The following is an 18,010-nucleotide window of genomic DNA, read 5'->3' as shown; positions in this document are numbered from 1 at the left end:
AATAAAATAAAAAAAGAAAAATACCACAATAAAACTCATTACTCCGCAATTACTACATACTAATAAAATGATAGATTGAAAAATGTATGCTTAAAGATGTTTTTTTTTTGTTCAGTTACTTTCTGAATGAATTATTTTGGTACGTAAATGAAATGCATCGTCAAAAGTATTGCTGATCAGATTGCTGGTCTCCTATGAATAGAAATATATAGCTTCTATATTTCATTATTCTAACATCTTCTATGTTATAAAGTAATTCACATAAAACCAGTTTTAGACACATAGAAATATTAAAGTAAAATCTGCTAATATTTACAGAGACCTATCTACCTATGGATTTCAGAGCAGCAAAGTGTTAGCAGTTCCTGAAGTACAATTCCCAGTGTTAACAAAGAGGAACCATGCTTATGACTGATTTTAGAGGAATCAGAGCTATAAATCTAGACACAATTAACATGGTTTATATGTCTAAATGAAAAATAGAACAAAATAAATTAATGTTTAATGGAAATAAACAAAGCCATATTGGTAACGCAGCAGACTTAACACTAACATTGGGAGTTTCAGGGAAGAATGTAAAACTAAAGCAGGAATTCTCATCCCATGTTCTGTTTTCCCCTTTTCAATATCATTATTGTTCTGGAAAAAATATTGCATTTTAAGTTCCTATTTTCTATTAATACATTTGCAATATAATTAATTTACGTTCTTAGTCTTAAAACTATTCTTATATTCTGCAGTTTGAATATTATCCATTTCCAAAAATTATGGAACAATGACTTACATCTCTGTTTTAGAGAAGTCATATGTCCAGAACTGTATGGAATGTAAGGTGAAGAAATTACGATAGGACAGTTCTTACCTTCCTTAATACTAGTTTAAATTTTCTTTCTGTTTCTATCTAGAAAGCCCTTCTTTATCTTTTAGCCATGAGCTCTTTGGTGGTTGTATGACCCTTTCATAGGAGTCATATATCATATAGCCTGCATATCACACATTTACATTATGTTTCATAACAGTAGCAAAATTGTAGTTATGAAGTAGCAATGAAAGTAAGTTTATGGCTGTGAGTCACCACAACATGTGGGTTTGTTCTAAAGGGTAATGGCATTAGGAAAGTTGAGAACAGCTGCTGTTCGGGCTACACAAGATTCTGATTACAGCTTCTCAACTTTGGTCATTTTTGTGGTCCTATATTAAATAAAGAAATTACTATAAATGTTAACATGCTCTTTGTATTGTATTAAAACATTAGTTTAGTATTTCTTTTATCTGTTATTTTGTGTTTTTTTTTTTTACAAATATGGTCTTTAGTGTTCATTATTAAATAGTGTGTCCAACTTAGAATGAGTTAGTAATAGATGTATGTAAATATTATGTATTGGAGTGTGACATAATATGCTTTTCTTGCAAATATCTTTTAAAATACATTGTGAAATACAAAGTTGATTTTCGCAAGAACATTTTAATAGGTTTCTAAAAGTCTTAACTATGGGGGCTGGAGAGATGGCTCAGAGGTTAAGAGCATTGCCTGCTCTTCCAAAGGTCCTGAGTTCAATTCCCAGCAACCACATGGTGGCTCACAACCATCTGAAATGAGATCTGATGCCCTCTTCTGGCCTGCAGGCAGACACACAAACATAATAAATATGTATACAATATTTAAAAAGAAAAGTCTTAACTATGAAAAAAATAGTCAGAAAGTTAAGATAAGCTTGTATGATACTACTATGTACTTGTGATGTCGAGACATAAAAAGGCTAAATTTAAGGTCAGCATTGACTATAAAGTGAGGGTTCGTCTTAGAACATACACAAGAACAAAATATTATTGCTTAGGTTGGAGAATTGCCTCAGCAAGTACTGGACTTACTGTGAAAGTCTTAAAACCTGCGACTGAATTCTCAAAACCATGTAAATACCCAAAATCCGTATGTGAATCTACCAGGACATAGGTGTCAGACATGAGACAGAAAGGAGACCCAAAGAAATGCTCGAAGCTCATTTGTTAGCCTAGACAGTTATAGTGAGCAATAAACATAATAGATTATCAGTCAAGCAAGATGAAAGTCAAGGTCTGACACCCACAATTGTCCTCTAAATTTCACATTCACACCAGAGCATATCTAAACCCATAACTGCAAACACACACACATGTACACACACGCATACATGTACATACACAGGCTTGAGGATACACATTATTTTGCTGTGTAGAAATTTTGTTCTGTTTTGATTTTGGATTTGTTTTTGCTTTTATGAGTTACAAGACTATATGTCACTTTCTCTTTTTTTTCCCGGTGTTTTAGGAATCTGTACAACTAATTCTTCCCTCTTTCTGTATGTGACAGCTTTCTTCCACTACCTTCTTCCTATGATTGCAGATTCAGATCTGCTGGCAAAGTCTTTAACACATGCAAATTTGTTTTTGTAACTGTTGAAAGGAATCTAGTGTCATTCCTCATGTGTATTTCAACCTATATTTCCTTTAAAATTTTAAACAACTTCTCCTGATTATTAATTTCAACCATGGCATCAAATTAATTTTTGGTTGACAAAAATAGCATATTTTAGGTTTATTTGTTTACTATATGCAAAATTCAATAATATTATCCAGGAGTAGTTAAGAGATCAGGAAACACCACACATTTATGTGATAATTAAGAACCTCTCACTGGAATTTCAAGGCTTATAATATTATAAATTAGAAAACTTTTGGACAGTATCTGATGATCATAATGGAAGATTTGTGCTTATTGTAAAAAGATGTTTTCTAAGGATAAAATATTTAATATAAAATATATTTATATCACTTATAAATGGATATTAATTGTTAAATAAATGATAATGATAATCATGCTTCAATACAAAGACCCCAAAGTGCTAAGTGAAAAGTAGTGTTATAAGGGGGATGCATGGATCTCTCTGGGAACAAAAATGAATAGAGGTCGGTGGGGATGGGAGTAAGAAGGATAGAGATTTTGTGCTAGGAATGACAGGATAAAGTATATGAACTGATGACATGAAATGGATTAAATTGGGGGAGCAATATAGAAAACTAATGTAGTAGAAACTGCCACAAGACTGATAGGGTGACAGTAGAAAGAATTCCTAATAATGGAAGATTCAGAACCTAAACCTGTTATCCACTGTAAAGTGGCCAAGCTTACAGTGGAAGGATTGAGACACCAGCCTAACCACAAAACCTTGAACGTACAACAATCCTGCCTACAAGATGTACTGGGACAATGGAGGAACAGAGCTTATGGGAGTGGCTAACCAATTACTGGTCTGATTTGGTGCCCAGCTCATTAAATGGAGCCCATGCTGGACCCTGCCTGGGATGACCAGAAACTGAAGGCTGAATAGCCCAGAGACCTATCATAAAAAAATCAATAAAATAATTTCTAATGATAGTATTACTTTTGGAATGTTTTATATTTTTAATGGTTTGTTAAATCTAGTAGTGATCTTGAGGATATGTATATGTTCATGGAGTGGTGCCTACTGCAATCATTATCAGAGAGGATTTCTTTGGCATCTATAGGAGCAAATGCCGAGATCCCCAGCCAAATATTAGGCAAGGAGAAAGTCCAAATTAGAGATTTCCATCAGGTCTTTTCATTTGAAGCCCTGGGGCCACCATGGAAAGAAGGAGGAAAAATTGCAGGAGTCAGAGTGGTCAAGGGCACCAAGAGAACACAGCACACAGTCATCAACTAAGAATGGACCATCAACCATAAGGACTCAGAAAATCTATGTGCTTGCATGGGTCTGAGCTAGGTACTCTGCATATTTGGTATGGTTGTTAGCTTCGTGTTTCTGTTTGACTCCTAAAAGTGGAAGTCGGGCTGTCTCAGACTCTTTCTTCTGCTCCTGGAATACTTTTCCTTCTACTGGGGTGCCTAGCACATCCTTGATATTAGGGTTGTGCCTAAAATTATTGTATCTTCTTATGCTATTTTGGTGAATATCCCTGGGAGGCCTGCTCTTTTCTTAAGGAAAATAGAGAGTTAATCTGGGGGAAAGTGGAGTTGGGGAGGAAAGAGAAGTGGAGGGATAGAAAGCTGCAGTCGGGATGTATTGAAAAGAAAAAAAAAAAACATTTATAGTAATAATAGTAGCAAGCTAGAGTGGCTCCCAGGAGCCCAAGGCGATGGCCCCAGTTAGTTCCTTGGGCAGCTGAGGATAGGGAACCTGAAACGACCCTATCCTATAGCAATACTGACGAATAGCTTGCACATCACCATAGAAACTTCATCTGATGATGGATGGAGATAGAGACAGAGACCCACACTGGAGCACTGGACTGAGCTCCCAAGGTCCCAATGAGGAGCAGAAGGAGGGAGAAGATGAGCGGGGAAGTCAGGACCACGAGGGGTGCACCCACCCACTGAGACAGTGGGGCTGATCTATTGGGAGCTCACCAAGGCCAGATGGACTATGACTGAAAAAGCATGGGATAAAACCGGACTCTCTGAACATGGCGAACAATGAGGGCTGATGAGAAGCCAAGGACAATGGCACGGGGTTGTGATCCTACTTCATGTTCTGGCTTTGTGAGAGCCTAGCCAGTTTGGATGTTCACCTTCCTAGACCTGGACGGAGGGGGGAGGACCTTGGACTTTCCACAGGGCAGGGAACCCTGACTGCTCTTCAGACTGGAGAGGGAGGGGGAGAGGAGTGGAGGAGGGGAAGAGGGATGGGAGGAGGGGGAGGGAAGTGGGAGGCTGGGAGGAGGCTGAAACTTTTTTTTCCTTTTCTCAATAAAATTTTAAAAAAATATTATCATTAACAAGTCTCTCTTGCTTCCCTTACTAATTATTTTTATACATAATGAAATATTTAATTCTTTGAGGAGAATTTCAAACTAATTAGTATCATTATTTTTAAATAAGTTCCAAGTTTAATATTTATTCTATTTATATATCTATAATAATTTCTTTGATATTGATGTGATTTTGAAATTAATATGAAAACATTAATGTACGCACATAAAAGGGAAACAGTCACAGACTTGCCCCAAGTTAATGAAACATCACAAACTCACAGTAATTAAAATCTTGAGCTACAGACCCAAAAGAATATAACATATTTAGAGATCCTATAAGAGAAAAATAATTTTGATAGCTATTAAAGTACATACTCAGCTTTGAACTCTGAGTCCTAGAAGTATGTGAACAATGTATATATACACACATACATTTACTCATATATTCATATAATCAAGTAACATTGGAAACAGTAAAGGAACACATAGTAAGAACAAAAATATTGTAGTTGTGGGATAAAACTTTAGTTCCTATTCATAGTTGAAACTTGTTTGTGTAAAAGAGGTTTTGTGAGGTTGTGGAAAATGGAAACCCAGAATCATCTATCAACAAAACCCATGTTTAACAAACATACACCTTAATTACTAATAAAACTCAAAAATTCCTTTTGTAAGTAGCTCAGTTTGAGAGTCACATATTAACAAGCGATGACATACTAAGAATAATGGATAAAGTTGCCTGAACAAACATGGGAAAGCATATATCTACTTGATAAAATAATTTAATTTTTGAATGTATATAGACAGAAACTGTTGTTCTTATCTGGCATATATGAATTCCTTCTTTGAGGAACCTCCACACTATTTTCCATAATGGCCCAATGACACCAACAGGATTTAAGTGTCTCTGAAAGTACCTTTTCCTCAGGAGTTGTCATCTACTGTCAACCATAATGCATTCATCACACATATGGATTTGAAAACTACACTGAAGTTAAAAAAATGGATGAAATGTTGTATATTAAAATATTGTGTAAACTTAAGAGTTTTATACTATTTGTTAAGTTAATATGCTGATTTTCAAAAATATTTCTTTTATCATTTATATCATTGATATAAAGAGAAATGAACTAATGCTCACTAAAAATATCACTATGAAATCTGTCTAATCATAGACACCTATTGCTGTGTTCTTCTGATAAAAAATGAGCCAAGTTGAAACACTATAATATAGTTAACTACTTTTCAACATTTTGCAAATTCTTAAAATATTCATTTGTGTGTTATTATTTTAAAATAAAAAAACTCTTAGTACATTTACACAGTTGTCTTTTGTGCACTTAGAATTAGACTTATCCAAATGCAATTATATGGTGAAATATATCTATTTTATACCCACTATCAATAACATCATTCTATAGAGATATTGGAAAACTTGAAGTAACCTAATAAGAAGACCTCATTCCATTTCCAGAAGTATATAACTCTGTCATAAATAGGTTTCCAGAGAAACATTTATTACTATCAGAATTTGAGCCAAGAAAATCTCAAACACATTTTTCTCTATACAAAAAAAAAAAAACCCACGAGATTGGAAACTTTTCTTTCATCACCCTTTCTACTTTCTTTTAATTTACTCAATTCCTCTCAATCCTCACCAAGATTCTCTATGTCCTGGAAAAGCTCACAAGTGTGCTGTTGCCTCAGACCTAATTTTAGTGGCCTTAACTCCACAGCCCAAGGAAATCTATAGACAAGTCTTTTACAATGAACAATGCCTACAGAATATCACAAGTGTGTATCTGTAAGTGACATTGTATCAGAAATGTTGGTATTGTTATACAATTTTCTCTGGTATTTTTTTCAACTACTGTACTTTTGATTAGCTAAATTGAGCCCTGTTTCTCATCTGACTTAGGTTTTTTTTATGCTTTATGAGTTAAAAAAAAAACCCACACAACATATTTTTAATCTACCTATGTTAAATGGAATAAGTATATTGGAAAATAGAGAAACATTATTATACATTGCATTTTGCCAGATATATAAAAATATTATACTCCAGTTCTTAATCCAGGCATTTTATTATATTCTGTATATTATATACAAATCTTTCATATGTGTATGTATCAACCATCAAAAAACATTCCAATCCTCTTTTCTCTTATTCTGTACTCACTCTGTATACCCTAGATTTTTATCTCCCCTTATAAAAAATTTCCCTATAGCCTCCAATTTATCCATATTTCATTTTATTCTCTACTTAACAAAACCGTTACCCTCCTAATTTACTCATATACTAATTAAATGCTCATAAGCATATAAAGAGACAACACATTTCACATGATTTACAGTGACAGAAATAGATACAGGAAGTCTGCTCTTAACTTAGAGATGCTGACATCACATTGGGCTCATCTTTTATTTGCCTTATTTTTCTTTTGTCTTTGTTTGCTTTTCATTTTTATTTTAAGGAACCATCTGTTGGCATGAGGGCCAGCCTCCAGCTGCTCAGGGTTTGAGAGGAAGCTTAGGGAGTCAGCAGACTTTCGCCTCTGCTATCTGAATACAAACATAAGACTAAAATGTGTTTTTGCTTTTCTTCATTAAAATATTTTACTGTCATTTTCATCATGGAGCCTTCATCCAGCAACTTATGGAAGCAGATGCAGATAATCATATCAGAACATTGGACTGAGCTCCCAAAGACCTGTTGAAGGTAGAAAGAGTAAAAAAACTAGCAAAGAGGTTAAGACCATGATGGGGTTATGTCGGGAGCACCTTTTTGTGCACTCACTTCTGTCATCCTTTTAGATGTGATGGTCTTGCATATCCCAGGGCTGGGGTTGGAACATGAAGATTAGAAAAATGTTAAGTAGGAGGAACAGACATAAGAAAGAATCACAAAGAAAAAGGATAGTAACAGAAAGGCAATACAGTGAATTTTGAATGCTGAATTCACCCTTGTTTATTTCCCATACACTTTTATACCCCAATACAAAAAGGGGAAGAAGACAAAAGACTGCTTTAACATAATACAAATGTCAACTAGAAGCATTATTTGCTTCAATATTTGAAGCATCATGTTGTCATTAGCATTCTGTTGTTTATGCAGTGAACCCACGCTAGAGCAAGTATCCAGAAGACAGTCACTCCCAAGGTCAAACACCCTATCTCAAAAGAAACAGCAAAAATATGCTTGAATTTCTTGACTATTGGTTAGGGTAGAGTGGATCACCTGTATGAGCCATCTTAATGTTAAAATGACCAAGTAACCACATCCTAGGTCAGGATGTGTAGCTCTAGTTGTTTCAAACAATTTTGAGCAGGCTCAAACCATCTGACCATTACACAAGGTAGAAATAGGCTCATTTTGTGGCCTCCGCAGGAATATCCACTGAAACACCTTACCTGAGCAATTGCTAGCTCATCAACTCCAGCATGATAACAAGGAAACCAGCATAGGCTCAAAATAGGCTCTCTTAATGTGGGTGACAATTGTATGGCTGGGGCAGACTGTGGCCCACTGGCACTGAGACCAGAATTTACTCCTATTGCTTCTACCTACTTTTTGGAAGCCATTTTCTTTGGAGGGATACCTTGCTCAGTCTAGATATAATGGGTAGGGCCTTGATCCTGCCTCAAATAATGTCCTAGACTTTGTTGACTCTCCATGGAAAGACTTACCCTCTGAGGAGTGAATGGGCAGGTGTAATGGGTGAGAAGCTGAAGGAAGTGGAAGTAGGGAAGTAGGAACTGGGATTGACATATAAAATGAGAAAAGAGAGTTGGTTTATTAAAATAAATTTAATAATAAAAAGCATCTTACTGACATTTCCTAAAAAAATAACAGGGGTTCTTTTAAACTATTATTATCTGTTATTAAAATAAGTCATGAGAAAAAAATTAATAATCGAAGGAAATTAACTTAGCAATTGATGTATTATGCAAAACAATTTATAATATTTTGTACAAAGCTTGATTTGTCTGTTAAACTACAAACATACTCCAAAATATATGTAGTATGTAATTGATGGAGGAAGGCCATTGGTTGATTAAATAAAGAAGCTGCTTGCCCTGATAGGTTAGAACGTAGGTGGGAGGAGTGAACGGAGCAGAATGCTGGGAGGAAGAGGAAGTGAGCTCAGAGATTGGAAAGCTCTCCTCTCGGGGGAAGACGCCTCAGAGAGACACGATGCTCCACTCTTGCGGGCAGATGCGAGAGCTCTGCTCTCTGAGGCACACACGATGAAGCTCCGACCCAGGATGGACGTAGGCTAGAATCTTCCCGGTAAGCGCATCTTGGGGTGCGACACACATGATTGGAATTGGGTTAGTTCAGGTGCGAGAGTTAGCCGAGAAAAGGGCTAGAGCTAAAGAGCCAAGCAGTGATTAAAAGAATACAGTGTCCATGTAATTATTTTGGGTAAAGCTAGCCGTGCGGGCGGCCGGGGTGCTGGGGACGCAGCCCCGCCACTCCTATTACTACATGTAATATTATATATGTAGTATGTAATATATGTTGATTATAGATCATATGTATAATGAAATACATAAGATATTGGGAAAATACTGGTCCATATCTTGTATACAGTAGTCTGTTCTTGTACTTTTTTCCTTAATAGAAAATTTAATGATTAAATTAATGGCATGGAATCTACCTTTATAGTATTAATGCTAAATTATGATAATAACCTAATACTTTTCATCATTTAAAATATACAGGGTTAGAATTACATACTGCTTGTTCTGTTAGTGTAATAAAGTTGTATGAGATACTCATGAACAGAGAAAACAGACAGTACGAGATGCACAGAGAGAAAGTGAGAGGTAGGATTAAAATGTTTCAGAGGAACGAAAGCAACACACTACATGTTTCATATTTCACCAATCCCATCCACCATCTCTTATTTTGTTTAAGTCACAAATAAATGCAAAGGTGTCAATTAAAATTATCTTAAATCTTTTATTTACTCTGGGCACAAGCCTTTAATCCTAGCGCTCCAGTGGCAGAAATGTGTTCTGTGAGTTTGAGACCATACTGGTCTATAGAGAGAATCCCAGGAAGGCTCCAGTGCTACAGAGAAAACATGTTTCTTTTTTTTTTTAATAGAAAGAAGTAATTTTATTAGTTTAAATTTTACTATTCTATGATAGCAAACATAGCCACTAAAGAACATTTGACTTCTCTAGCAGAAATCTAAATGCCTGTAACAAATCATCTTCCCCCTTTAGAAGTTTGGGTTATCACATCCCAAGAAAAGTGATTTTAGGGAAGAAATGAAGCTCCAAACTTTGGAATTCTGTGGAAGGAAACATCCGTTCACTCATGGCCAACTGTGTGTACTGTATCTCCAATGTTTACTGTCATTTCGGGGAGCTATTTTTGTACATTTAGTTATTAGGTTTATTTCTTTTTCCTTTTTGGCATCACTTGATTCTCAGGTGTGAGTCCAGATGTGACTGCTTACTTAGAAAGGGAGTTTTTCACCTAAAGTGGCCTCCATTAGTACCAAAACTTTCTTTGGAATTTGTAGAGTTGGTTGGAATTACTTTCAACTGAGCAGAATGCTCTGCGGAGTTTCAGTCTCAGACTCTCCCAGGGGCTGAGCTCACTCAGCTCACAGTTGTCCTGAGACAAGATGAAGGTCAATAGGTCATCTTATACATTTCTACATCCATGTTGTGCCAGAACTTAATGACCAGCAGAAAGTACTTTAGACATTTGCAAAACATATAACCTCAGGGTACAAACCAGGTCAAATTTAGTGTCCTGTTGTTAGACAGCATAAAGAAGCTAGTTCATACCCGAAATATTCATTATTCTCTTCTCTCTCTCTCTCTCTCTCTCTCTCTCTCTCTCTCTCTCTCTCTGTATTTGTCTGTCTCTAGACATATTTCTATTCCCCTTATTTTTTTCCTAATAAAGTTATCTGTTTTAGATTTTTATTGTTACATGGAAGTTGCAAGTATGCAAGCTATAAAACTACAGAATATTAGGCTTCATTGATACTGATTAAACTAAACAAGAATGTCTTCTCATGTGCATTGACAATTAGTGTCAAAAAATTAATAAGCTAAGGGTGGGTAGCTATACCAGATGATAGTAATGCCAAGTGATTTTGATACCTTTATTAATATTTCATCTATTGCTCTGAATCATGAAGTTAATAATAATTACAAAACATAACTGCAACAGTTACAAAAAGTTTAAGTAAGGGTACGTGTTCCATGTTATTGATACATGCAAATTATAGAAATAAATTATGTAGATATTCTTGTAGAGAAATGTGTTTTTCACAGAAATTTCAATCTCTCTTTTGTACTAATGTAAGTCTGTGTGTGCATTTTTGTTGTTGCTGCTGCTGTGGTTTATGCTTTTTACTTCCTTAATCTCCATCTAGATTCTTGAATAATCTGTTATCACTCTTACCTAAGAATGACAAAATATTCCAACTCTATACTTTTCAACATGATTCTTAATTTGAAGAATATTTTTGAGAATATAAATATGTCATTTTCGTTTTTACATCACCATTTCATTTCCTTTCTTCACTGAACACAATCTTTATTCTACCTGAGAACAATTTGTTTGCTGGGTGATTCTGTTGTTTCTCATTTTCTTAGTTATGTCACTGTTGCTATGACATAATACCCTGATAAAAGCAACCTCAAAAAGGCTTTATTTTTTCTCACAGTCCATCAAACAGTGGAAAACAAAGTGACAGGATCTTGAAGGTGATGATGACTTCACTTTCACAACCATAAAAGCACCAGATGATTAATAAATGTCACTGCTTAGATTTCTTTCTTCATTCACACAGTCCAGGGTCCCAGTTCAGGAATGGTTCAATATACAGATGGTAGATATTCCTATTCCAGTAAATGAAATGATACTAATTCTCCTTAAGCATGTGATAATGCCTCTCTACTAAGTTATTGCAGATTTTATCAAGTTAACCTCACAATTGCATAATTTAGTCTTTCTCTGGTCAAAGGATATACTATGTCTTATTGTATTAGATAGTAATTACTTAACTGTCTTTGCTTCTAGATTTTGAATTCTCTAAGAAATTGTACATAGTTATCCTTTAATTTCTGATGAGAATTCATCAACAAAGTGTGGATACCAACCCCCCCCCTTCCTTGGTACCATATTCCCACAGAGACCATGCAAATCTTCTCACTTAATTGGTTCTTCTTCAACTTGGTGTGCCAGGCTTTGTTCTACTCATGAGAGGTCTTATCCTTTCTGAGGAGTGAATGGGGGTGTAGTAGGGAAGGGGGAAAAAGCAGAAGGAGGGAAAACTGTGCTGAATATGTAAAATAAATAAAAAATGAACTAAAAAACTGAAATGTTTATAATAGTCACTGCAGAAGAGCTGTTATGTAAATAGTGGTTATACTAAAGTGTCTTAGGAATGAGGACAAGGGTAATAAAGTTTGCATGATCAACAAAAATGAAATACATTTCCAACCATTTTTTCTGCAGTTCCTTGCAATTGAAGATTTAAGAGATGCATATATGGAAGGCTTATTCTGGATGTGTGCCTATACATTTTTCTGAACACCTAAAACTTTCAAGATGTATTTTGTGTATGTTTAATGTGCACATCAAGATTTTCTAAGAGATAGCATAGACAGTAAAACAGTTGCTTCATTAGACAACATTAGTTATTTCTATTTCAATAGTTACTTCAGAGTGTGGTGTGGAGATGGTTGTGCAGCATATGCATCTAAAATCTACTCATTTAGTAAAATTTGTATCATATACAATAATGTGAACTATAATTATGTCATATCTGAAAAATCAGTTATTAATTACTAAGCTTCTGCTTTAACTCACTCTTATCATGTTTGTTCACACTCTTTGGCCATGATAAACCAATACGAAATTCTTTAAAAAGTTTTTGGTATTGAAACATTTCTCTTTAGTAAAAATATTCTCCAGCTTTATCTATCATTTCAAAAATGAAATTGTCTTGTTTATTAAAGCTGAATTATATCCCACAATTTGTCCATCATATATTTGATATGGTGATAACTCTTATATTTCAAATGGATAATTATTAAATATGTAAAATGCATGATATATACTACACATTCAATTGCTTATTATTAGTTATTTAAATTGATAATTAATATATCATAACTATTATAAAATTGTTGTAGTGAGCATAGAGACCATAAATAATTTAAATGCTGTTTTCAATATTTTTTATAAACTATAGAACCATTGAATTTTATAGAAAGATATTAATCTTCTAAACTTATTTCATTTCTTTTCCATGAAAACTTTTACCAATACTCAAATCCCTTAACAATATACGCCTTTAATTCACATCCTCTCTAATCATTGCTTTGATTTGTATTTTTAGGAATAAGCAGTGTATTATGTTTGAGGTGATATTCCATAAGTAAGGTAAGTAGCATTTTATTCTTGCTTACTAAAATTTAATATTTTTGCTGTACTTGCTAATAATAATAATGGAAGATTTGATGGACATATTTGAAAAGCTGCAAACAGGCAGATACCCTACCTTCATGAATTAGAAGAAATGATATTCATATTAGCAAATACAACACATTAATTTCATATCATTCCTATTTGAACAAAATATAATTTTTTTACTGAAACATTATAAAGTATAAAACTTATGAGGAAGAAGATTATCTAACACTAAGTACCCATTTAACAAAAGTAAAACAATGGAGAAAGTTCCAGGTTTTCTGACTTCAAATTGTATTATAAGGGTGCAGTAAAAAAAAAAAAATAGAAAAAAGAAACAGAAGATCTTGTTCTGTAGCAAGATAGAAAACCTAAAAATGAACTCAAGCATGAACAACAAGCTTTTTTCAATATATTGCACTAGAAGAAGTTTCTTCAACAATTTTGAGAAAGAAAATGAAACACACATAACACAAAATGAAACAAGAACCTATTTTGCAGCATATGAAAAACTCAGCTCAAAAATACTGAGTAAAACCATTAAAATTGAGGAATTAAAATTATCAAAACTAAATATAAGAGAAATAGCCCTTGGCTTTGCCAATGGTATTTTTTAGGTATCACATGAAATCTTACAGAAAAAAAGAACATATAAAAAGATTACCTCATCTACACATTGATATTTGGTTAGTTTAGGTTAGTTCTCTTATGTTAGGAATAACAGAAAGGCATAAATTTCCTTCCAAGTAAAATTGGACTGTTTGGAAATTTGGTTTTCAATTCTCGTTAGTTCTGATTTTCCAGAAAATCAGTTTAGTTTCAGGTTGGTGAGATTGAACTTAAATGTGAGTGACTCATTTTTGTTCTATTCAGAATCTTAGCCTACAACAATGCCTCCCTTGCATTTTACTGAATAAATTGAAAAAGCGACTCCACAAATTATTTTTAAAAATTGAATTTTTGCTGCAAAGAATGGGTGAGAATTTTTATGATGAGAAAAATAAAATATTCTGTATGTCATGATGGATTGGGCATTGGCTTTATTCTTTCAGTTTTTAGTTGTATTTTGTTTCCTAATATTTTTGACATATATTTCACACCTAATAATTCTGCATATTTATGAGATAAAAACATAATACTTCAGTATACATTTGCACTGTGTACTGATTGTCTAAGAAATGTTAATTCTGGGAATATATCTATCAATCAGAAAACTGCTTGAATGAGTTAGTTAAAAGAAGTGAAAGCATAAATGTACAAAGGTATATGGATACTTGACAGGAAATCTTGATTTTTACTGTAAAAAGGGACATAATACAGATTTTAAAGGAAAATTCTGCAGTTCACTGTCCTCTTGTCATTCTTAAGTCCTTCCAAAAATCATTTTCTGCATGCACAGCAATATTCTCTATGTCTTTCAACACTTTCATAGGCTGTTAGGTCAAAAATATATATTCAACAATTTAGTATAATTGTTTGTGTGAATTCAAACCTCAGTTTGTTCTCATCATCTGCCAGATGACTCACTATTTGCTTCCAGGCTTTCAGTTACCTATGGAAATGCCTAAGAGCTCATTGTCCAAACCCTTATATCATTGTGGTCTTACACCCTACATCACTGCAAACAGAGGATCTGATCTGTAGAAGAAAATATGAAGCATTTTTCTCAGTATATCTTGCCATTCTTTCAAAGAAATGAATCTTTAGAATTTACAATTCTCCTTTAATTTGTGAAAAAGATGTTTTATTTTCATTAAAGGGAAGCACACAGCTTTTTGAGTGACGGTTTTTATTCTATCACTAAGATCATTCTTCACCACATAGATTCCTTCACACTTCCTCCTGTATGCTTTTATCCTTTAGCAGTGGGCTCCAATCCATTGTTCCCAGATAAAAGCCATGTTCTTTACTACTGACCGGTCCAGGCAACATATTATCTTCCATGTTATTCTCTATGTTTCTCATTCCCACGTTTTTGTTTACTTTTGAAGTCCTTGAAAAGTGTAAATAATAGTAATACATTTTAATATAAGATCTTTTTTATCACAATGATGTAATCTTTATCTGATTGTTACGCCTTGGCATATTTTCTCATTTGACAGCATTTTTTTATCATATAACAGATCTTTATATATTCTCACTTTTTCAATATCACGAGGACCATCACACACTCTGATGGAACAATGTCTTTATTTATTTTATGTAAACTAGCATTTGGGCCATGCATTTACCTAACATTCTCTTGTTATTTGGCTGCCTGAAACATTTTCCTTACATTTATTGTTGTGAACATTTCTGTCATAATTTTCCAATATTTTAGTCCCACATGGGGGATGATTCATTAAGAATTTTTCAGTGGTTTACAAATCTACTTTCCATTATCATCCATACAAGGAAAAATAATTGCATGGCATGAGGTGATATTCATGTCTGAATTCAGCACACAGACATAGTAACGCAATGATTCTGTAACTCTTGCAAATGATGTAATGAAACCAATCAAAATAAAAAAGTGGAATAGAAAGTCTTCTGATCCTATATGAAGGAAACTTGAAGTTTGCAATGGCTTAAGTTATTTAAATAGATTGAATTCTATTCCTATTTTCACCCTAAAGAAAACAAGTCATGTAAGTGAGGAGGTTTGATTAGGAATGGCTCTGAAAAGATCATATGTTTCAATGTTTGATCATTAGAGAGTGACATTGCTTGACAGGAAGTAGAAGGTGTGACCTTTTTTTGATGGTAGAATGTTACTGGTAGACTTTGAGGTTTTAGAAGCTCACAACAGGTCTGGTGTCTCTGCATGCTGCCTGCAGATACAGTGGTAGAATTGTTAGCTACACTCCAGCACTATGTATTTCTGGATGCTGTCATACATCCCACCATGATGATAATGGAATAAATCTTTAAATTATAAGCCAGCCCCAATTAAATGTTTTCCTTTATAAGAATTGATAAAATGATCCTCCATAGCAATATGACACTGACAAATCAGTAAGGTTTTCATATCCACAATTTCAAAATGAAAACAAGCTGTGTATTTCAAAACAAGTGTGTCATCTAAAGGAGATAAAATATGTACAGTGATTGGTCAAAACACATTCTTGGAAGCATAGTTTATATACTGGCTTATTTATTTGTCTGTATCACGGCCATATGCTGTACACTGAGACATTCCAAACATCATCAAATGTAAATGGTAAAATAAAAATATAAAACACATACTTAGGAAATGCAATGGGAGAACCAGCATATTCATGAATATTAGAGATTTTTTACCAGTGTTCTTAACCATCTTGTTCTCTATGCTAAAAGTGAACACTTTTAAACACAATGAAATTATATTATAAAAATAAATTCAAGTCTCTGAACTAAAATAATTGATAGCTCAAAGGAAAAAGAAATCTGTTTACCAGTTGGCAAGATTGTCGTTAATAAAAAAAAAAAAGGGGAGAAATAGAATATATTCTGCATGTGGACTGGTGGGCAGGATATACAAGAGCAGGACAGATTAAGTTGAAGGGGGAAAAAGGAGGAACAAAATGCAAAAAGACAGCTGGATTTGGGGACCACTGAGGGTTGACATGGAATTCTACAGCAATGGTAACTTGCTGGTATCTATGAGGGTGTCCTGTCAAGAACCGACCTCAACAAAATCACCTCTTACCAGAGTAGGGTAAGAAGAGGCATAGGAATTTTGAAATATAAGTAAAGAATATGAATATGCATAAAAGTAATAAGACAGAAATCATAGAATAATATCTGGAGGGCATTCCGTCATTGAAATCCAGAAATCACCCATATTTATATTTCCACAGCTTTTATACCCAATGTAAATGTGAGCAGAGGTAAGAAGTGAAGAGAAAAAGCTAACAAAAGACTTTATTAACATGATACAAATGATAACTCACACAGTCAATCATTTTATCACTCTGAGACATCAAATCATTAACATTCTGTAATCTAGGTAGGAAAGGTGCTCTAGATCATGTATCCTGAAGGCCGACCCTCCCCAGCTGACCTCATTGTTACAAAAGAAGGAGCAAAAGTATGTTTGCATATCGTGACCATCTGTCAGGAATGAATGGAGCTCTCTTAATATTAAAAGAACCAAGCAATTACAATCTGAGTTTGTATGTGCAATTATACTTGTCTGCTAGGCTTCCTTGAATCCCCTTATTCCCCAGGGAAAGGTGAGTGTGCTATCCACACATTCCACAGCCCCACAATGGAGGACACTCTGGCCTCACTATACAGGACAATCAGACACAATAGGGAGTTGAGTCAAAGCAGGACCTCAGTTTATTACTGTGAGCGTACTCAAAGGGCCATGTAGTGTTGTGTATGTTCTTGGAATGCTTGTTTCAGCCTTTGGAAACACATGGGCCAAAAAAAATAGATCAATAAACAAACAGCCATCAGCCCAATTAGGGAAGAGATGAGTGTGGTAAGCCATAGGACCAATTAAATTAGGTCTCATTGGGGGTACTGGATTTAAATGAATCACAATATGTTTTCTTAACTCGTCTAGAGTTCTTCTAAGTATCCCAGAATGGTCTGCATTGAAGCAACATTCATTCCCAGGTGTCTTGCAAATTCTTCCTTTTTCCATAGATAGCAAGTCTAAGCCTTTCCTATTTTGTAATGTTACCCTTGCTAAGGAATGTTGTAAGATTTGTGTGTGGGGCGCTGTAGAAATAGGAGCGGCGGGCTGCGTCCCGGCACCCGGCCGCCCACATGGCTAGCTCTACCCGAAATAATTACACGGACACTGTGTTCATTTAATCACCG

Source organism: Microtus ochrogaster, chromosome 6 (assembly GCF_000317375.1).
Source record: "Microtus ochrogaster isolate Prairie Vole_2 chromosome 6, MicOch1.0, whole genome shotgun sequence".
NCBI classification, from domain to species: Eukaryota; Metazoa; Chordata; class Mammalia; order Rodentia; family Cricetidae; genus Microtus; species Microtus ochrogaster.
Note: the sequence above shows the minus strand (reverse complement) of the source record.